Source organism: Oncorhynchus mykiss, chromosome 25 (genome assembly GCF_013265735.2).
Source record: "Oncorhynchus mykiss isolate Arlee chromosome 25, USDA_OmykA_1.1, whole genome shotgun sequence".
Classification (NCBI taxonomy): Eukaryota; Metazoa; Chordata; class Actinopteri; order Salmoniformes; family Salmonidae; genus Oncorhynchus; species Oncorhynchus mykiss.
In genome coordinates, this window is record NC_048589.1 from 26,195,269 (window position 1) to 26,217,441 (window position 22,173).

General features: G+C 43.6%; 1 protein-coding gene across 4 annotated transcripts in view; it reads right to left on the reverse strand.

Moving 5' to 3' along the window:
- LOC110505709 (homeobox protein Meis2) overlaps positions 1 to 22,173 on the reverse strand; it is a 128,379-nt gene that overhangs the window by 88,978 nt on the left and 17,228 nt on the right. The gene's annotated exons all lie outside the window — the stretch shown is intronic.

The following is a 22,173-nucleotide window of genomic DNA, read 5'->3' on the forward strand; positions in this document are numbered from 1 at the left end:
TTCTCCATAAAAACATCAGGAAGAGGAATTCACAGAATTAGGGGTTCCCCTTTTTGGCAGAGTGCAGTTTGTGATACAGCACCATGGCTCACTCACCATGTTACAGGCAGCGGGCGGATGATGATAGCAACATTGCTAGTGATTCTCTACCCCCAATTACACCTCAGACTCAAACAAACACATTTTTTGTTGGAGTGCAGGACACATTGGAGTTATTACTGGCTTCCATGGCCTGCCACACCCCACGGACATTGGCACTGAAGTGGGGGCTTACAGATATTGGTGGTGGGGGAGTATGTTACAAAATGGGGGTATGGGAGAGAAAATGAATGAAAAGGTTTATAAATCAACAAGTCAACCATCAGATTGTAGCCTCTGCTCGGCAGCCCTCTCATCAGCCAACTGCCATGAATTTTTTCTTTCTTTTTTCTCACAAATGTCCCAGAGGGAGGGAACAAAGCGAGCAGAACTGATTACTGCGCTGCTGCCCCGCTCCGCCAGTCTAAACTATGTTTGGCTTCCTAATGAGCTCACTAAAAACCCAATTCATCACCCATAACCCCTTCTCAACCCGCCGAGAAATCCCCCCATTATAGAAGAGGCAGGGGCCGTCGTTTACAGGCCAGCGTACTGAGTGGAGCGCTGGTGGTATCCTGACGCCAAGCGTGTTCCCTCTTCGCCCCCCATAGCACACTGCTCCCCCAATGCAACCCTCTCTACCCAAAACCAGGGGTGTCCCAGGCAGCCTGGGCACAGGAATGTCAGGCTCGGTGGCTCTAACAGGAATGGTCCTGCTTTCACGCCGGAGATTTCCACTTTAATACCCCCATCTCATAACCCTGGGAAGAGAGGAATTTGGTGGGAAGAGAATGTGGCTAGGGGGGAGGGGGGTTGAGGGGATAGATCTGGACATCAGATGGATGGATATAGCTGGAGAGAGAGAGAGGGGTAGCTAGCTAGCTAGGTGGATGACGAACAGCTGAGGAGGAAGGCGATTGTGTATTCCTCACTATTTGGACAGGGGTGGAAGGGAGAGAAAGTGGAGTGGAGGGATTGGAGGAGAGGAGAAACTCCAACTCCCACAGTTCCTCATTACATGGAGATGGAATGATCCTCCTGGCCCCTGAGCTGTAACTGAGAGATTACTGAATTGATGAATCCTCGGTTTAAAATGCAGCTGTTTTATTCTACTTTAGTAATTCATTATTTTTCAGATAGCGTATTGATTAAGGATAGCCCCTGATAAAGTTAAAACTGAGAGAATCCTCCTCTGGGCCTCAGCTAGGCCTGCTGTGGAGAGTCAATGAAACCTTTCTTTCTAGTAGTAGTGGGTAGTGAGTGGTGAATGGTGAGTAGTGAGTAGTAGGTTGTGAGTGGTTAGTACTGAGCAGTGAGTAGTGCGCGGTGAGTAGTGAGTAATAAATGGTGAGTGGTGAGTGGTGAGTAGTGAGTAGTAGGTTGTGAGTGGTTAGTACTGAGCAGTGAGTAGTGCGCGGTGAGTAGTGAGTAATAAATGGTGAGTGGTGTGTAGTGAGTAGTGAGTAGTAGGTTGTGGGTGGTTAGTACTGAGCAGTGAGTAGTGCGTGGTGAGTAGTGAGTAATAAATGGTGAGTGGTGGATGGTTAGTACTGAGCAGTGAGTAGTGCGTGGTGAGTAGTGAGTAATAAATGGTGAGTGGTGGATGGTTAGTACTGAGCAGTGAGTAGTGCGTGGTGAGTAGTGAGTAATAAATGGTGAGTGGTGGATGGTGAGTAGTGAGTTGTGAGTGGTGAGTGGTGAGTAGTGAGTGGTGTGTAGTGAGTAGTGAGTGATGAATGGTGAGTGGTGAGTGGTGTGTAGTGAGTGGTGTGTAGTGAGTGGTGAGTGGTGAGTGGTGAGTGGTGTGTAGTGAGTGGTGTGTAGTGAGTGGTGAGTGGTGAGTAGTGAGTGGTGTGTAGTGAGTAGTGAGTGGTGAGTGGTGAGTAGTGAGTGGTGTGTAGTGAGTAGTGAGTAGTGAGTGGTGGGTGGTGAGTTGTGGGTAGTGAGTGGTGAGTGGTGAGTAGTGAGTGGTGTGTAGTGAGTAGTGAGTGATGAATGGTGAGTGGTGAGTGGTGTGTAGTGAGTGGTGTGTAGTGAGTGGTGAGTGGTGAGTGGTGAGTGGTGAGTGGTGTGTAGTGAGTGGTGTGTAGTGAGTGGTGAGTGGTGAGTAGTGAGTGGTGTGTAGTGAGTAGTGAGTGATGAATGGTGAGTGGTGAGTGGTGGGTGGTGAGTAGTGAGTAGTGAGTGGTGGGTGGTGAGTTGTGGGTAGTGAGTGGTGAGTGGTGAGTAGTGAGTGGTGTGTAGTGAGTAGTGAGTGATGAATGGTGAGTGGTGAGTGGTGGGTGGTGAGTAGTGAGTAGTGAGTGGTGGGTGGTGGGTGGTGAGTTGTGGTTAGTGAATGGTGAGTAGTGAGTTGTGGGTTGTGGGTAGTGCGTAGTGCGTTGTGGGTGGTTAGTGGTGAGCGGTGAGTGATGAGTGAGTGGTGAGTAATGAGTTGTGGGTAGTGAGCGGTGAGTGATGAGTGATGAGTGAGTGGTGAGTAGTGAGTTGTGGGTAGTGAGTTGTGAGTGGTGAGTGGCTGATCAACAGACATACAGGACAGGCGTTTTTCTCAGAATATCCAACTAGCAGAGAAATCAGGTACTGTTTTACAAGAAAGGGAGCGAGCCACTCGTGTCAGGACCCTTCGCCTAGAGAATGCTTTCCAAGTCAATAACCAGCGCCTGGGTCACACAACACATTCATTCTCATTTACAGACAAGGAGATGGGATAAGAGGACAGAGAAGTCTTCATGTTCTGGCTCTATGGAGGTGAAGAGTTCTACAGGCATTGTGGATTTACATGGAACAAAACCCAAAAGGACGACCAATGTCCTCACAATGTTCATACGCTAGCAGCAGTGAACCCATATAATCAGATCCTACTGTACATACAGTACCTGCCTTGTGGGGACCTTAACACAGAGTCCTCATTAAGATCCCAGCAGTGTCCCCACAATCCTCCCAGTATCCCTATTCAGATAGCATAACGCTATCTGAATGTATGAAATAGTGGAGGAATGAATAAAGAGAGGACAAATATAATTGGAAGATGTAGGCAGTGCTTAATGCATTTCCAGATACTATTTCCCTTCCTTAATGGGAGTGGCAGAGAGGTTCTGACAAGCCTTCTATTGACTGTCCCTGATTCTTAAGGTAAATTCAGCAGGTCATTTAATTAAAACCCAATCCTGACACCAATTTAGATTTTTAGGGGCCTGACAGTTGTTGGCAGTGGGGATTGTCGTGGCAAGCAGAGGTGAGGTGAGAAGCCCATTACCACGGTGAAAAATGGGAGTTTCGAGTCACAGGGTTCAATTTACTGCCTCTGTTTCATTGACCTGCCCAAATAGGTATTTCATCACATTCCTAGTACACTTCTTTATTTCTAATTAGGTGGCTGAAACAAGCCTGTCTAAAATACAGACACACAGCAGGTGACAAGCAATGTCCAACCAACCATAATACAATTCTGTTGTTGCTGGTGTGCTGCTTCAGATTTCTCCTTTCTTCCCGAGAACATTAGAATACAACATTTCCCGTTGCAAACAAAACAACATAACCTCACAAAAAAAAGCCAGCTATCGCCAGGATGCGCCTGACTCCTCTTTGAACTCTTAATCGCCATGCCTTGCAAGTTAATATGCAGTCTTAAAGTTTCAGCTCTGTGGAGAACAAAAAAAAACACTGCATCTCTGATGCTATTAATTAGCTATGCTCCATGCCTCTCAGCTTTTTGAAGTCTCCTCTCCTTTTGTTTCTGCTCTTCTGTTTTTGTAGGGTTTCATTATTGACTTTTCAATTTTCCCGAAGTATCCACCCCTCCACTAGCGATAGCACCACAGAGTGTTTCTGTAGCAGGAGCAGCCGCGGTGTGGTACACACCCAGCTGCACCCCCAAGCCCACTTGCTAAGACACCGGCTGGGGAGCCCTTGGAGCAGGGGCATCCCACAGTTCACCACCATCCCAGCGCTCCCACCCCAGGGGGCCAAAATCAAAGAGAAAGGCCTTAAAATCTAACCATGGGTAATGAAGGTGCTCCACTCCTGAAACAATAAGCATATCCACACTTGAGAGAGAGAGAGAGAGAGAGAGCGAGAGAGAGAGAGGAGGAGGAAGAAGAAAGTCAGAGAGAGAACAAGATGAAGAACTTGGGCCAAGCTGGATAAGGGTGATTAAGGCTTGAACTTCCAAATACTGAGAGATGTAAGAAAGCGAAGTGAAGAAGAGAGTGGATGTGTGAAAGAGGAAAAATAGAGAAAGGGCAAAGGCCCACAGCCAGTGGTGATGGTAGCCGGGGCCACGCATCCTCCAAGCACGTATCAGTGGTGGTGAAAACAACAAGGAGGTCTGAGGACCACATGCCTCAGGACCCAAAGGAAGCCAAGGAGAGCACAACTAATTTCTGCCCAACAATGGATCATGGATGGGCGCCCACACAGTGGCAGGTGCTTTGAATAGCAGCATGGCCCTTGCAGCAGGGAGCTTCTCCTCTCTCTCCACCCCCCCTCTCTCTCTTTCTCACTCTCTACCAAGGGCCTTGGCGCTTGTTGGCTTGCGTAACCTTTCATTTTCAACAAGGCTTCCTTTTGACTTATAAAGGATGAAAACGATCTCATGGGGGGCCAGAGGAGAAACAGGCAGCGAGGCCTGTGGGGCAAACTCCAGACCAAGTCCTCCGCTCTACTCTCTCTCTCTTTCTCTCTTCCTTGGCCTAGGCCTGGGTCCTTTTCAGTTTTTTTTTCATCTCTAGCTTCAGTTTTTTTGTTACACTTCTTGTTTCTTTTTGTGTGTTGGTGTTTTTTTTAATAGTTGTGGAGTTTGTTCTCCAGTGGTGTCGGCTGGGCTGTCCTCCGGGCCATGCAGGGGTAAAGGCAGGGGAAGTTCCCCAACCTTAAGAACATTCTTTCCGGGGTCATAAGGTCAGGCTTCACAGATGTCTCACGCAGACAGTCAGTTGTCTAAGGACTGCATCCCAGGGAGTAAGCATTCGTTCCAAACAATGCAGCTTTTCCCCCTCACTTACAAAAGATGTTAAATGTGTTTGAGTTTTTTTTTCACTCTGTACTCGTTCTTTTTTTGTTCCCGAGGTGTTTTTTTGTTTGTTTTCAAAACATTTTTAAGAAAGGACTGGTTATCGCAAGAAAGCAATGTTTTCTTCTTCTTTACATTCTTTTAAACCCTCCTCTCTTCCTTAGCTTCCTCCAATTGTTCTAATGGGGCCTTAGTCATCAGTGCCTGATGGAGGATGGAAAGATGTCTTTAAAAATATTTTTTTCTTAAAAACATGCGTTGCCAGGGGAGAAAGACAAAAACACGCAACTACTACACAGCAACTGTCAAAGTACATGCACATACACACAAACTCTTGACTAGGCAGGGCAGAAGTCAGGCAAAAAGCAACCCTAAATAAAGAGACAGACAATATTTGAAGTAGAGCATTGCTGGGTAGCCTCAATCACAACAAAATGGTAGAAATAAATCATTTCCCGAACCAAATGGCTTTCATTAAAGCAAAATCAAGCTACTATATTTCAGGGGGGTGGGGCATGACACTGGAAATAAGGAAAAAAGATGGCAGCATTTACCATTCATGTTCAGCCTCAGAACATGGAAAACTGTGTAATTGGAACAACCTTAAAAAAACACAGGCGCTGAGCTCCCTATCCTTGTATAGCTTGTTTCTTTTTTTATCTCTCTCTCTCTTTTCATAAAGCCTTTTTTCCTAACCCCCTCCAAACATCTTCCCTGTATTTGGAAATTGATAACCTTCTAAGTGAATTTTGGAAGATGCATAATGAATGTTTTCTCACCCTGAGCCCTGAAGCCAGCCAAGATGGGTGCGTCTTGTTTGGCATGTTGATTTGTGTTGTTGCACATTTAGCCCCTCTGTTACTTAAGAGTGCTGCTTGCTCACTGCTTGGGGCATGTAAATAAGGAATTATCCTTGCCGACTAACTCTCCATTTACCTCCTTGGGGTAATCAGAAATGATTAGACTCTGGCTTCCAATAAACAGAGCTAATGGCACTAAAGCAATGTCAGATCTCTCACCTCCCTCAGTTTGCTCACCTGTCCCTTAAAATACAGCAACAGAAAGTGACCAGGTGTCTATGTGTAGTAAGTAGACATTCCGTTCTACCCTACAACAAGCACCCATTTGCTTAAAGACTCACTAAACCATGTAGCAGTGGGAATCAGACTAGAAAATAAGTTAATCTCCTATTAGGACCTCCAATGATTTGAAGAAACGTAAAAGACGTGCGTGTAAAAATCGGGGAAGAACTCAGATCTTAACTGAATGAATTGTCTTTATGGTCCTTCCACTCCCACTCTCCTGGACGCAGGCCGCATAGTTAAAGCTACTACCTGTAGAGTGTAGCTGCTCTACTCAGCTCCAAATACTCCAAACCCACCCAAACAAACCCTGTCTTACAAACTCACTCTTACAAACCCACTCTTACAAACCCACTCTTACAAACCCACTCTTACAAACCCACTCTTACAAACCCACTCTTACAAACCCACTCTTACAAACCCACCCTTACAAACCCACTCTTACAAACCCACTCTTACAAACCCACCCTTACAAACCCACCCGAACAAACCCTGTCTTACAAACTCACTCTTACAAACCCACTCTTACAAACCCACTCTTACAAACCCACCCTTACAAACCCACCCTTACAAACCCACTCTTACAAACCCACCCTAACAAACCCTGTCTTACAAACCCACGTTTACAAACCCACGTTTACAAACCCACTCTTACAAACAACAAACTGTTGTTCGGTGCTTTCCCGGCTAAGGGGGCAGTAGCTCTTCGACTGCATCAGATTCACAACTGTCAGTGTCCATGCTAGCTGGGCTAGCAACAAATGTAGAATTACTGATGCTAGCATTGGATGTGCTTGTGGAAGCAGAACAACTTGTGTCGTCGACAGGTGCAGGTGTAGTACTGCTGGTAGTAGCAGTACTACCAGTAGAGCTGGTATGTGTCTCTATGGATGCAGAACAACTTGTGTCATCGACAGGTGCAGGTGTAGTACTGCTGGTAGTAGCAGTACTACCAGTAGAGCTGGTATGTGTCTCTATGGATGCAGAACAACTTGTGTCATCGACAGGTGCAGGTGTAGTACTGCTGGTAGTAGCAGTACTACCAGTAGAGCTGGTATGTGTCTCTATGGATGCAGAACAACTTGTGTCATCGACAGGTGCAGGTGTAGTACTGCTGGTAGTAGCAGTACTACCAGTAGAGCTGGTATGTGTCTCTATGGATGCGGGTCTTACTTATTTGAACCATTTATCAATTTTCAAGCAAACAGAATGAGCAGCAGCTACGTTTGGCTAAATACAGACCGTTAGTGGAATTCCCGCGAGAGAGTAACGGTTAATGTGATTGAATGTTAATTATTTGACTAGGCTACCTGTGTTTGACATTGTGTTATTTCGCTGAACACTAGATGGTTTAATTAGATTTTTTGTCAGTGAAACCAGGCTACTCAGGCGAGAAGAAAACCTCAGCCCTCACCTATTTTTTGTTTCTTTTAAATGTGAATCACATTTTTATTTGGCGTACCCCAACGGCATTGTGCAGTTTGGGAATAGCTGTACTAGACTATACCACAACACACAGCTAATTAGCTAGCAATACACTTACCTTCAACAATGCTTTACTTTTTAATCATCATTTTTTGGGGACTCTAGCTTTGAGGTGGAGTTAAGAGACTCTGGGGGGGGGGGGGGGTTAAAGGAGGGATTAGAGAGCCATGGGAGACAGAAAAATGAAGAAAGTAAAAGAGCAAGGCTCATTGGTCAAACACAAAGAAGGGTGCGAGGGAAGAGACCCTGTCAGGGTTAAATACCAACTAAGGACACCTTAAACGGGGCTGGCTGAGCAGCTATGAAGGGCACTGGAGTCCCCCCGCAGGTGCGCCTTTGACAGATGTGGCCTCCCTAACCTCTCTCTCAGCTAGAATGGGGACTGGGGTCAGGCCAGACATAGCCTGGGGCTGCCTATGGCACCTGACTGTCTCTGGAACTCTCTCGTTGCTTCACACACAAACACACACACAACAAATCTGGTGGCGACTAGATCAATTGGATTATCGCCTCTTAAGGGTGACTTCCCTAAAACAAGATCCACAATTTCCTGGGAAAGCAGTATCCCTTTAAAGAGGCCGAGCAGCATTGTCATCCTTGTAAAAAATACAGCAGCATTGTCATCCTTTACTGTCTATCTCTCTCTATTACTGTCTATCTATCTCTCTATTACTATCTCTCTCTCTCTATTACTGTTTATCTCTCTCCCTATTACTATCTCTCTATTACTATCTATCTCTCTCTCTCTATTACTGTCTCCCTCTCTCTATTATTATCTCTCTCTCTCTATTACTATTGCTTGCTCTCTCTATTACTATCTCTCTCTCTATTACTGGCTATCTCTCACTATTACTGTATCTCTCTCTCTCTCTATTACTGTCTATCTCTCTCTCTATTACTGTCTCTCTCTATTACTATCTCTCTCTCTATTACTGTCTATCTCTCTCTATATTACTATCTCTCTCTCTCTATTAAAGTGTTCTTTTCTCAGGAAGGCCAAGTCTGAATATTTTATGTCTGTTACCACTGATAACCTGAATGATCCTAGATAATTTTGGAAGGCTATTAAGTCTATGTCTGGTAACAGTAATGTTAATGAATCACCGTCATGTGTTTTGAAAGACTCTGTTGTTGTATATGACAAAACTAAAATGCTGAATTGTTTCAATGAGCACTTTGCATCATCTGGTAGGCTATTTGATTCAGTGTCCTCTGTCTCTGTACAACCCTGTGTGGATGAACCAGTGAGAGCTGGTCAAAATTTTAGCTTTTTGCCATTCTCAGTGCAGGTGGTACATAAAGCCCTGAAATCCTTAGATCAGAGAAAGCCTGCAGGTCCCGATCTTTTGGATCCCTGCTTTTTAAATCTGGCAGCTGATTTCATAGCTGAACCACTTACATATCTGTTCAATCTAACCCTGGAATGTAATGAAATTCTGAAAATCTGGAAATCAGTATGTCCTACCACTTTTAAAAGGGGGAGATCCAACTCTTTTAAATAATTATAGGCCAATCTCAAAGCTGTCACCCCTGGTGAAAATACTTTAAACCCTTGTGAGTGAACAGCTAAAATAGTTTTTATTTACTAACTCTATTTTATCAATGTACCAATCGAGCTTTAGGAGGAAGCATAGCACAATAACAGCAGCCATGAAGGTTTTAAATGATATCACTGAAACCCTTGACAAAAAAAACAGCACTGTGTCTCACTTTTTATTGATCTCTCTAAGGCTTTTGATACAGTTGATCATGCTAAACTAAGGCAGAAATTGTCAAGTGTAGGTCTTTCAGAGCATGCAGTTGCATGATTTGCTAACTATCTGTCTGATAGAACTCAGCGCACTCAATTTGATTGGCTTATGTCTGTTAAATTGTCTGTCTTTAATGGTGTCCCCCAAGGCTCTGTACTTGGTCCTCTCTTATTCAATATTTTTTTAATGATTTAGACAAAAATGTCCAAAATGCGCAACTTCATTTTTATGCTGATTATACTGTTATTTACTGTTGTGCCTCGTCTCTTACAAAAGCTTTCCAGAACTTGCAAACTGCTTTTTATACTGTTCAACATACCTTGTGTCAATTGAAGCTTATCCTCAATACTGACAAAACTAAACTAATGGTGTTTCCTAAAGCAAGAAATAGACCTCTGAACCTTCCACCTATTACTATCTGCCAGGGCAAGGAGATTGAGGTTGTAACCTCATATAAATATCTTGGAATTTTAATGGATGACGACCTCTCTTTTAAATTGCATATTCAATAATTTACAAAAAATATTGAAGCTGAAATTGGGATTTTATTTTAGGAATAATGCCTGTTTTTATTTTGAAGCCAGAAGGAGACTAGTATCAGCTACATGTATGCCTTTACTAGACTATGGAGATATTTTATATATGAATGCTTCTGCTCAGTGTTTGAGGTCAATGGACACTCTTTACCATGGCACTTTGAGAATTATTTTAAACTGCAAAACACTTACGCACCACTGCACTTTGTATACCAGGGTTGGCTGGCCTTCTCTAGTCACTCGTAGGCTCAGTCACTGGTATACTTTTATTTACAATGCCATTTTGGGTTTACTACCTTTTTATTTGGGAATTTTTATTGTTCAGAAATGTGGTGGGTACTCTCTTCGTTCGCTGGACTTTATCCTGCTAACTGTTCCAAATGTCCAAACTGAATTTGGTAAAAGGACTTTTATGTACTCTGCGCCGTCGTCTTGGAATGCCTTACAAAATACTTTTAAACTGGAAGAACTTGTCCCAATTGGTATTTTTAAATCACTGATGAATGGTCTTGAGACTGATTCCCTGACCTGTCAATGTTTTTAATTTGCTGTTTTTGATTTTGTATTCTATGGTTTTTACTAGATTACTTTGTTTGTTTGTCTGTCATTTTTGTAATGACTTGGTGCTGCCTATCTTGGCCAGGACGCTCTTGAAAAAAATAGATTTTAAATCTCAAGGAGCCCTTCCTGGTTAAATTAAGGTTAAATAAAATAAAATATATATTACTGTCTCTCTCTATTACTATCTATCTCTCTATTATTGTCTCTCTCTCTCAATTACTGTCTCTCTCTCTCTATATTACTGTCTCTCTCTCTCTATTACTGTCTCTCTCTATTTCTGTATCTCTCTCTCTAATACTATCTCTCTCTTTCAGTCCTTCTGTATCTCTCTCTCTATTACTATCTCTCTATATATATTACTGTCTCTGTCTCTCTATTACTATCTCTCTCTATTACTGTATCTCTCTCTCTATTACTCTCTCTCTCTATTAGTCCTTCTGTCTCTCTCTCTCTCTATTACTGTCTCTCTCTCTCTCTATTACTGTTTCTCTCTCTCTATTACTCTCTCTCTCTATTAGTCCTTCTGTCTCTCTCTCTCTATTACTCTCTCTCTCTATTAGTCCTTCTACCTCTCTCTCTCTATTACTCTCTCTCTCTATTACTCTCTCTCTCTATTAGTCCTTCTGTCTCTCTCTCTCTATTACTATCTCTCTCTATTAGTCCTTCTGTATCTCTCTCTCTATTACTGTTTCTCTCTCTCTATTACTGTATCTCTCTCTCTATTACTATCTCTCTCTATTAGTCCTTCTGTATCTCTCTCTCTATTACTCTCTCTCTATTAGTCCTTCTGTATCTCTCTCTCTATTACTCTCTCTCTATTAGTCCTTCTGTATCTCTCTCTCTATTACTGTTTCTCTCTCTCTATTACTGTATCTCTCTCTCTATTACTATCTCTCTCTATTAGTCCTTCTGTATCTCTCTCTCTATTACTATCTCTCTCTATTAGTCCTTCTGTATCTCTCTCTCTATTACTATCTCTCTCTATTAGTCCTTCTGTATCTCTCTCTCTATTACTCTCTCTCTCTATTAGTCCTTCTCTACCTCTCTCTCTCTATTACTGTATCTCTCTCTCTATTACTCTCTCTCTCTATTAGTCCTTCTCTACCTCTCTCTCTCTAATACTGTATCTCTCTCTCTATTACTCTCTCTCTCTATTAGTCCTTCTCTACCTCTCTCTCTCTATTACTGTTTCTCTCTCTCTATTACTATCTCTCTCTATTACTGTATCTCTCTCTCTATTACTGTCTCTCTCTATTACTGTATCTCTCTCTCTATTACTATCTCTCTCTATTAGTCCTTCTCTACCTCTCTCTCTCTATTACTGTTTCTCTCTCTCTATTACTCTCTCTCTCTATTAGTCCTTCTCTACCTCTCTCTCTCTATTACTCTCTCTCTCTATTAGTCCTTCTGTATCTCTCTCTCTATTACTGTTTCTCTCTCTCTATTACTCTCTCTCTCTATTAGTCCTTCTCTACCTCTCTCTCTCTATTACTATCTCTCTCTCTCTATTAGTCCTTCTCTACCTCTCTCTCTCTATTACTGTATCTCTCTCTCTATTACTGTCTCTCTCTCTCTCTATTACTGTTTCTCTCTCTCTATTACTCTCTCTCTCTATTAGTCCTTCTCTACCTCTCTCTCTCTATTACTGTTTCTCTCTCTCTATTACTCTCTCTCTCTATTAGTCCTTCTCTACCTCTCTCTCTCTATTACTGTATCTCTCTCTCTATTACTCTCTCTCTCTATTAGTCCTTCTCTACCTCTCTCTCTCTATTACTGTATCTCTCTCTCTATTACTCTCTCTCTCTATTAGTCCTTCTCTACCTCTCTCTCTCTATTACTATCTCTCTCTCTCTATTAGTCCTTCTCTACCTCTCTCTCTCTATTACTGTATCTCTCTCTCTATTACTATCTCTCTCTATTAGTCCTTCTCTACCTCTCTCTCTCTATTACTGTCTCTCTCTCTCTATTAGTCCTTCTCTACCTCTCTCTCTCTATTACTGTATCTCTCTCTCTATTACTCTCTCTCTCTATTAGTCCTTCTCTACCTCTCTCTCTCTATTACTGTTTCTCTCTCTCTATTACTCTCTCTCTCTATTAGTCCTTCTCTACCTCTCTCTCTCTATTACTGTATCTCTCTCTCTATTACTCTCTCTCTCTATTAGTCCTTCTCTACCTCTCTCTCTCTATTACTGTATCTCTCTCTCTATTACTATCTCTCTCTATTAGTCCTTCTCTACCTCTCTCTCTCTATTACTGTTTCTCTCTCTCTATTACTCTCTCTCTCTATTAGTCCTTCTCTACCTCTCTCTCTCTATTACTGTATCTCTCTCTCTATTACTCTCTCTCTCTATTAGTCCTTCTCTACCTCTCTCTCTCTATTACTGTCTCTCTCTCTCTATTAGTCCTTCTCTACCTCTCTCTCTCTATTACTATCTCTCTCTCTCTATTAGTCCTTCTCTACCTCTCTCTCTCTATTACTCTCTCTCTCTATTAGTCCTTCTCTACCTCTCTCTCTCTATTACTGTCTCTCTCTATTACTGTCTCTCTCTCTCTATTACTGTCTCTCTCTCTCTATTAGTCCTTCTCTACCTCTCTCTCTCTATTACTCTCTCTCTCTATTAGTCCTTCTCTACCTCTCTCTCTCTATTACTGTATCTCTCTCTCTATTACTATCTCTCTCTATTAGTCCTTCTCTACCTCTCTCTCTCTATTACTGTTTCTCTCTCTCTATTACTATCTCTCTCTATTAGTCCTTCTCTACCTCTCTCTCTCTATTACTGTTTCTCTCTCTCTATTACTCTCTCTCTCTATTAGTCCTTCTCTACCTCTCTCTCTCTATTACTGTCTCTCTCTCTCTATTACTGTCTCTCTCTCTCTATTAGTCCTTCTCTACCTCTCTCTCTCTATTACTCTCTCTCTCTATTAGTCCTTCTCTACCTCTCTCTCTCTATTACTGTATCTCTCTCTCTATTACTATCTCTCTCTATTAGTCCTTCTCTACCTCTCTCTCTCTATTACTGTATCTCTCTCTCTATTACTATCTCTCTCTATTAGTCCTTCTCTACCTCTCTCTCTCTATTACTGTTTCTCTCTCTCTATTACTCTCTCTCTCTATTAGTCCTTCTCTACCTCTCTCTCTCTATTACTGTATCTCTCTCTCTATTAGTCCTTCTCTACCTCTCTCTCTCTATTACTGTATCTCTCTCTCTATTACTGTATCTCTCTCTCTATTACTCTCTCTCTCTATTAGTCCTTCTCTACCTCTCTCTCTCTATTACTATCTCTCTCTATTAGTCCTTCTCTACCTCTCTCTCTCTATTACTGTATCTCTCTCTCTATTACTATCTCTCTCTATTACTGTATCTCTCTCTCTATTACTATCTCTCTCTATTAGTCCTTCTGTCTCTCTCTCTCTATTACTGTCTCTCTCTCTCTATTACTATCTCTCTCTCTATTACTGTCTCTCTCTCTATTACTATCTCTCTCTCTATTACTGTCTCTCTCTCTCTATTACTATCTCTCTCTATTACTGTATCTCTCTCTCTATTACTGTATCTCTCTCTCTATTACTCTCTCTCTCTATTAGTCCTTCTCTACCTCTCTCTCTCTATTACTGTATCTCTCTCTCTATTACTCTCTCTCTCTATTAGTCCTTCTACCTCTCTCTCTCTATTACTGTTTCTCTCTCTCTATTACTATCTCTCTCTATTAGTCCTTCTGTCTCTCTCTCTCTATTACTGTCTCTCTCTCTCTATTACTGTCTCTCTCTCTCTCTCTCTCTATTACTATCTCTCTCTATTAGTCCTTCTGTCTCTCTCTCTCTATTACTGTCTCTCTCTCTCTATTACTGTCTCTCTCTCTCTCTATTACTGTATCTCTCTCTCTATTACTGTCTCTCTCTATTACTGTATCTCTCTCTCTATTACTATCTCTCTCTTTTAGTCCTTCGGTATCTCTCTCTCTATTACTGTCTCTCTCTATTAGTCCTTCTGTCTCTCTCTCTCTATTACTATCTCTCTCTATTAGTCCTTCTGTCTCTCTCTCTCTATTACTATCTCTCTCTCTCTATTACTGTCTCTCTCTCTCTATTACTGTCTCTCTCTCTCTATTACTGTCTCTCTCTCTCTATTACTGTCTCTCTCTCTCTATTACTGTCTCTCTCTCTCTATTACTGTCTCTCTCTCTCTCTATTACTGTATCTCTCTCTCTATTACTGTCTCTCTCTATTCGTCCTTCTCTCTCTCTCTCTCTCTCTATTACTATCTCTCTCTATTAGTCCTTCTGTCTCTCTCTCTCTATTACTATCTCTCTCTTCCTCTATTACTGTATCTCTCTCTCTATTACTGTTTCTCTCTCTCTATTACTGTTTCTCTCTCTCTATTACTATCTCTCTCTTTTAGTCCTTCTGTCTCTCTTCCTCTATTACTATCTCTCTCTTTTAGTCCTTTTGTCTCTCTTCCTCTATTACTGTCTCTCTTCCTCTATTACTGTCTCTCTTCCTCTATTACTCTCTCTCTCTCTTCCTCTATTACTCTCTCTCTCCCTCTATTACTCTCTTCCTCTATTACTCTCTCTCTCTCTCTCTCTCTCTCTCTCTCTCTCTCTCTCTATTACTGTCTCTCTCTATTAGTCCTATTGTCTCTCTCTCTATTACTGTTTCTCTCTTACTAAAATGCTCTATTTCTACCCTTCTCTCTCTTTCTTTGCTCTACATCTTACTTACTCAATATCACTACTTACATCTTACTCTATTTCTCTCTCTATTTCTAGCCCATGAGGTGCAACACACAGAACAGGTCACCATGCTTCATATAGTTCAATCATGATTGCTTTCCTGTTTCCCCCCATCATTTCCTCTCTGTTTTTTAATTACACTCAACTCACTTTCAGAGAAGCTGGTCTTCATCTACTAAAAGAGAGGACAGAAAGAATGAAAGAAAGAAAGAAAGAAAGAAAGAAAGAAAGAAAGAAAGAAAGAAAGAAAGAAAGAAAGAAAGAAAGAAAGAAAGAAAGAAAGAAAGAAAGAAAGAAAGAAAGAAAGAAAAAAGCCTTTCCCCTGATGGCACATAACATACATTCTCTTCAGCTGCTGTCAGAATAATTTTAGTAATTTTTTCCCTATGTCCAGCAAACATTAGTTTGCACATTAGCTTGACCCAGTTAATGTCTTTCCCGCCGCAGAAGGAGAAAAGAGAACGAGAGGATCCAGGCTCGGGTTGATCAGAGCCGGGCCGGGCCGAGCTAAACTGGGCTGGTGGCCTGTTCATGATTATGGACCAGAGGGACCTAGCCACAGCCAGAGAGGGAGGGGGAGAGAGAGAGAGAGAGAGACAGACAGACAGACAGACAGACAGACAGACAGACAGACAGACAGACAGACAGACAGAGAGACAGAGAGACAGAGAGACAGAGAGAGGGGGAGGGAGGAACAGCCTGAGGAACATCTGAGAACCAAAGAGAAGGGAAGAGAAGAGTAGAGAGGAGAAGAAGAGAGGAGAGGAGTGGAGAGGAGAGGAGGAGAGGAGAGAGGAGTGGAGAGGAGAGGACTGTGGTTGGGGTGCAGAGTGGAGGGGAAAGCTTGGGGAAGGCAGGAAAGGAGGGAGTGGGTGAAATCCTCTGGTTGAATTACTGGAGATCCTCTGGTAGACTTACTGGAGAGCATTAACGCTTCTTTTCTTTCTATTCTTTTGATGTGTGATTTTTTTCTCACAGATTCCAGCATGTTAAGAGTGAGAACAGAGAGGGGGGGGGGGGGGGGCTGAGAGAGAGAGGAGGGGGGAGCTGATCATTCTGTTTAATCACCATTTGGAAGAGGGCCAGATAGTCTGCAGTGAGTGAGGGAGGGAGGTGGAAAGAGAGAGAGAGATAGAGAGAGACTAAAAGAGAGGGGGATGAGCCTGAGAGCTGAGCCCCTTGAAACAGCTTGGAGCAAAGCAGTGTGTGTGTGTGTGTGTGTGTGTGTGTGTGTGTGTGTGTGCGTGTGTGTGTGTACACCAACGTGCGTCTGAGAGTGAGGCCCTGTGAATGCCTGTGAATGCCTGTGAATGCCTGTAAATGCTGAATCCAGCAAGAATCTGGTCTCAGTGCGGAGTGGAGGGAGCAGAGGGAGCGGGAGAGATCCATTTTAAAACTATGTGCATTAACTATACTGGCCCCATAGATTAAGCACTCTGCATGAATAATTTAGCCACTCTTATGCTAATGGGATCATGAAAGTATCCCCTCTGTTCTGTGTTTTCTTCCCCCTCCGGAGCAACTATTCTCAGCTTTCAACAATAGCCCTGCCCCTTCTGAACAACCCAGAGACACTGATACTGTTTTCACAACAACGCCACAGGCACCTGACTAGCATGGCCTGGACATGTAGTGACACAGCTTTACAACCCATATGTAGACAACAACCCCTTGGAGAACTCTTCATGTAGTAACGTTATGCATGTTGGAAAGTCATGCTACGGGTAGGCCAGGCCTGTGTAGGAAAGCTCTGTGTTTATCCATTCTCCTGCTTTGGCTAGGGTGTCAATAAGATCTGTGGGCACAGTGACCGACGGCCCAAATGCCAGTGAAAGCCACAGGCGGAAGGCACACCAGGCACATCACGATAGCTCTTAATTTATTGTTAATGCGATCATTGTTGCCATTTAAGTGGTTTTGTAAGCAATCTACTGAGGGCAGGCTCCTCTTCCTAAACCTTCCATCCTGGCTGCTGCTATCCTCACCTTGGCTGCCCTCACTTCCTCCTCTATCTATCTCTCTCTCTCTCTCTCTCTCTCTCTCTCTCGCTCCGTCCTTCTTGAGCATCTCTCTCTCTCTCTCTCTCTCTCGCTCCGTCCTTCTTGAGCATCTCTTTCTCTCTCTCTCTCTCTCTCTCTCTCTCGCTCCGTCCTTCTTGAGCATCTCTCTCTCTCTCTCTCTCTCTCTCTCTCTCTCTCTCTCTCTCTCTCTCTCTCTCTCTCTCTCGAGCATCTCTTTCTCTCTCTCTCTCTCTCTCTCGCTCCGTCCTTCTTGAGCATCTCTCTCTGCTGTCTGATTTGTTTTGAAAGAAGGAGGAAATTCTAGCCTGTTTCCACCCTTGCTGCTGTGGTGTTGTGGTGAGGTAGGGGCACTGTGTAAAAGTTATCAGTCCTCTAACAGCTGGGAGTGACGGCCATAAAACAGCAGGGCCTGGTTCTGCTTTACTGTTTATCTGTTGTTTATGGGCCAGTATTCAGCTTTAATTACTAGTCTAAATTAAACTCTAACAGGCACCCAGAGACAGCCAACTAGCACATACACACAGGGCAGGAACAGCAGACACAAAAATGCAACAAGGCTTCCATCTTGTGTTTTAGCTGAGTCCCTGGCTTCCTTTCTATTGTGGTTTCCTTTTACTTCCCTTATTTTGGGGGGGACTTCATTTGAGCACACAGTAAAGCTGTACCAGGGCATTGAAAAAAGAGAAAAAGAAGCCAAAGGTCTGGAAACTGACAGATTTCTGGGTTTGACCAGGGAGCCGTGTCCCCACAAGGAATGACCCCCCTCTGGTGAGCTCAACCACAATGGCCCTGCCTAGAGGGGCCCCTGGACAGGGATGGGCGAGCTGCACACACTGAAAACACACACACCACACCGCCACCAGGGCTACTGTAGCACACTCCCACCAAGCCCCACCACTCTCTCTCTAACCCTCCCTCAATCTCTCTCTCTCTCCCTCAACCTCTCTCTCTCTCCCTCCATCTCTCTCTCCCTCAACCTCTCTCGCACTCCCTCAACCTCTCTCGCTCTCCCTCAACCTCTCTCGCTCTCCCTCAACCTCTCTCGCTCTCGCTCACTCTCTCTCTCTCTCTCTCCCTCTCTCAACCCCTCTCTCTCCACCTCTATCTTTCTCTCTCTGCACCTCTCAGGGGAGTCTGTGTAGCTGCAGAACATGGAGGATTGTTCAATTGCTGAGAAAATGTACAAAACGTTTTCTCTTTTTTTTTTTGCTGGGGATTTTGGTAGTAAAACAGGGGGAATGGTATGGAGACACCTTTTGGTAGTAAAACAGGGGGAATGGTATGGAGAGACCTTTTGGTAGTAAAACAGGGGGAATGGTATGGAGAGGCCTTTTGGTAGTAAAACAGGGGGAATGGTATGGAGAGGCCTTTTGGTAGTAAAACAGGGGGAATGGTATGGAGACACCTTTTGGTAGTAAAACAGGGGGAATGGTATGGAGAGACCTTTTGGTAGTAAAACAGGGGGAATGGTATGGAGAGGCCTTTTGGTAGTAAAACAGGGGAATGGTATGGAGAGGCCTTTTGGTAGTAAAACAGGGGGAATGGTATGGAGAGGCCTTTTGGTAGTAAAACAGGGGGAATGGTATGGAGAGGCCTTTTGGTAGTAAAACAGGGGAATGGTATGGAGAGACCTTTTGGTAGTAAAACAGGGGGAATGGTATGGAGACACCTTTTGGTAGTAAAACAGGGGGAATGGTATGGAGAGGCCTTTTGCTCACCACTCAAGATGTCAACATGGTTTGGTTTTCATGCATATCTAATAATTATAGGAGCGGCCTGAAGAAAGGGAGGGAGGGAGGGAGGGAGGGAGGGAGGGAGGGAGGGAGGGAGGGAGGGAGGGAGGGAGGGAGGGAGAGCAAGAGCTTCCCTACCTTGAAGTTGTATCAGTAGTGAGGATTTACTGTAGTTGAGTGAGTCTGTGAGTGTATCTGACTGTACAATGTTTGGCATGGACATGAAGTGGATTATGCTTCATCCGATTCCAGCTCAAACACATTTTGGGTGTTTTAAACTGATATTGGCCACCTTCTTCAAAATAAACTCCTATTTTTAAACAGCCACCGACATCAGGTCTGACTTATTACTACTTCATTTACGTTTCTGGTGTCTCAAGATAAGTTCGGAATAAATCAAAAGAGCTGCTAATCAAAAGGGCTACAAGCCGAGCCAACACTGATACTCTGATAGTGGAGAGCACTGAGCTGCAATCTGTAAGGAAGCCTATTGAAACTTCTCCCATGCACCACTGCTGTTTATCAAGCTAGAACACATGGAGTTCTGCTCACAGACAGTAAGTAAGAGTGCAGAATTTCCCCCGAAGGTGATAATTCATATTTTCATTTTTGGAAGGGATTTCAGAGTGGGGAAAAAGTGTGTGAGCGAATGAGGTGGAGGATGAGGAGGAAGAGGGGTGGGGTGTTAGCAGGCCTGTGTACTGTAACCAACCTCTCTCTCTCCAATGTGTCAAAACCTTAACTGGCAATCTCTACTGACAGCTATGAGCATGCTTCACCTTGCTTTACTGCTTCACAATAAATGATTCCTTAAGAGGGGATACATATATTTTCTCACTGGTTAAAATGTTTTCTGGCAGGGGTTCAGAATAATGCTCAGTGCTGAGATACAAGCAAGAGATTATGTTGTTAAGAATGTACATTTTCTCTAGGCCTGTCTCTAAATTCACACTCGCCAACGCATCCACTCAGCCATTGTCAGAGAGAGACCCCTGTGTAGGTTATATAAATCAGGAACATTTCAACACTCACTAGAAAATACAAGACCCAAAAAGGTGGCCTTAAGACTTCTCATTTAAAAGAAATGAAGCGATTTGTTAAGCCCCACACATCTTTCAACCTGCAGTGGGCTAAATCAGGCCCACACATCTTTCAACCTGCAGTGGGCTAAATCAGGCCCACACATCTTTCAACCTGCAGTGGGCTAAATCAGGCCCACACATATTTCAACCTGCAGTGGGCTACATCAGGCCCACACAGAGTAATTATTGGTAATTATTGGTCTTAAACAAATCTACTTTGAAACAAAAGTATACACCTCACACACATGGTTATGGGCTTACAAAAACACAGACACCTGTACCATGTCAGATATAGAGTTGAAATGTAATACATTTTGGGATTGGATCCCAATATTACACTTTATATACATCACAGAAGACTGAAATATAACAAAACTGTTTGACATGGAAACACTGGATTTCCGTCATAAAAAAAGGTTTAAAACTTTATTAATTACGAAATTATGACAAATATTAATAACATTCCACCCATAAGGCCAAAGAGGGTGCTTTTGGTCATTGACTGCAGGAAAGGGCTACAAGTATTCACAGAAAAGGAGGATTCACTTATGGATTTTAGTTCTGTCCGTTACAGCTCTTGTCTTTCCTTCCGCCTCCCTGACTCTCTCTCTCTTTCTCTCCCTCTATCCCCTTTCCCTCATTCTTTCTTTCTTTCTACAGTACCTCAACCTCCACCCATTTTAACAGAGGCTAACCTGTTAAATACCTGATTAATTAGGTGAGGCACACATTTGGCTCTTTCTCTGTGGGCTTAAGTGTTCAGACTATGGAGTGTATTTTTGTAACGTGGAAATGTGGTTGAGATGAGAAGGCTATCCATGCATGGAGAGGAGTAGAGTGGAGGGGAGAGGACAGGGGGCTCTGTCAGAGTGGAAGGGTCAGAGTTGTGAGTCAGGGAGAGCTTCAAGCGTAAACGTAATTGCAAGAATGTGAAAAATGAGGCAGACGGCTCCCGAGCGGAGCTAAAGGTCAGAGCGCGCCTCACACGAAACAACTGGCTGGAGGACGGCCTCATTAGACCATTAAATCAGCTGCCTCCTCTCTCTCGCTCCTTTCTCTCTTCTTTTTTCTCATTCGTACTCTTTTTTTCTCTCTGTCTTGATTTTCTCTCCTCATTTTCCCTACTCTGTTTTTTCTACTCCTTTCTCTCTACACCTCGTTTTGGCATCTCTTTTTCTCTCTCCTCTTTCTTTTGTTCTATCCCCCTCCTCCTTCTTTTCCTTTTTTTCACTCGGATGTTTGAGCTGGAGGTAAGTACAGCATTTATCCCCTTTTGGTCTGGGGCAGGGAGGCCCAGGTCTGGTCTGGGGCAGGGAGGCCCAGGTCTGGTCTGGGTCCTACTTGGCCCAGTGCTCAGCGTCGTACGGTAACTGTCTTGGCCCATATTGATCAGCTGTTACTGGATCCGGTGATGAGAGGAGTCGATAAGTGCTCTGTGGATTACAGGTCACTTGTACATATGCGTGTAAGATAATCAATAGGCAGTGCATTTCTTTCTACTTCCTCCCTCTCTCTATTATTTCTCTCCCTTGTGCAGCCTTCTTTTCTGCATCGCTTAGTCTCTATAAGGGAGGGATGGCCAACAATGAGGAGGTATAGTATATTCAATAAACCTGAATTTAACAAATCAATATTTTGACAGATGTATAGTGGCTACACTGGTTTCTAAAAAGGGGTTCAATATGTGAACTGAATCTCAGAGCTACTGTTCACCTTGCCAGACACAGGCCACAGTGACTGGCCAGATCCTCTCTAATTCGCGGTGCATCTCGAGAACCGGAGATACTGACTGTCAAGGCCAAGCCCCTTCCGTTCAGCCAGTCAGCTGCCTTTGATGCAACTAGTCCTGACACGGGCCCACCACAAAGGTCTACTCTAGGAGTGTCTCTGTGGTCAGTAATGGTTCAGCAACACAGCCACTCCGACAGACCCACAGACTCAGACAGACTCTATGATTAAACCAGCACAACCACAGAACACACACACGCCATCAATACATTTGATTGCCTATCTGCAAAAGGATAGCCGTGATTGGACATGACAAGCATCTGGCCTGTTGTGGAGACAGACAGTGTGAGGGAGAAGAGTGTGTGTGT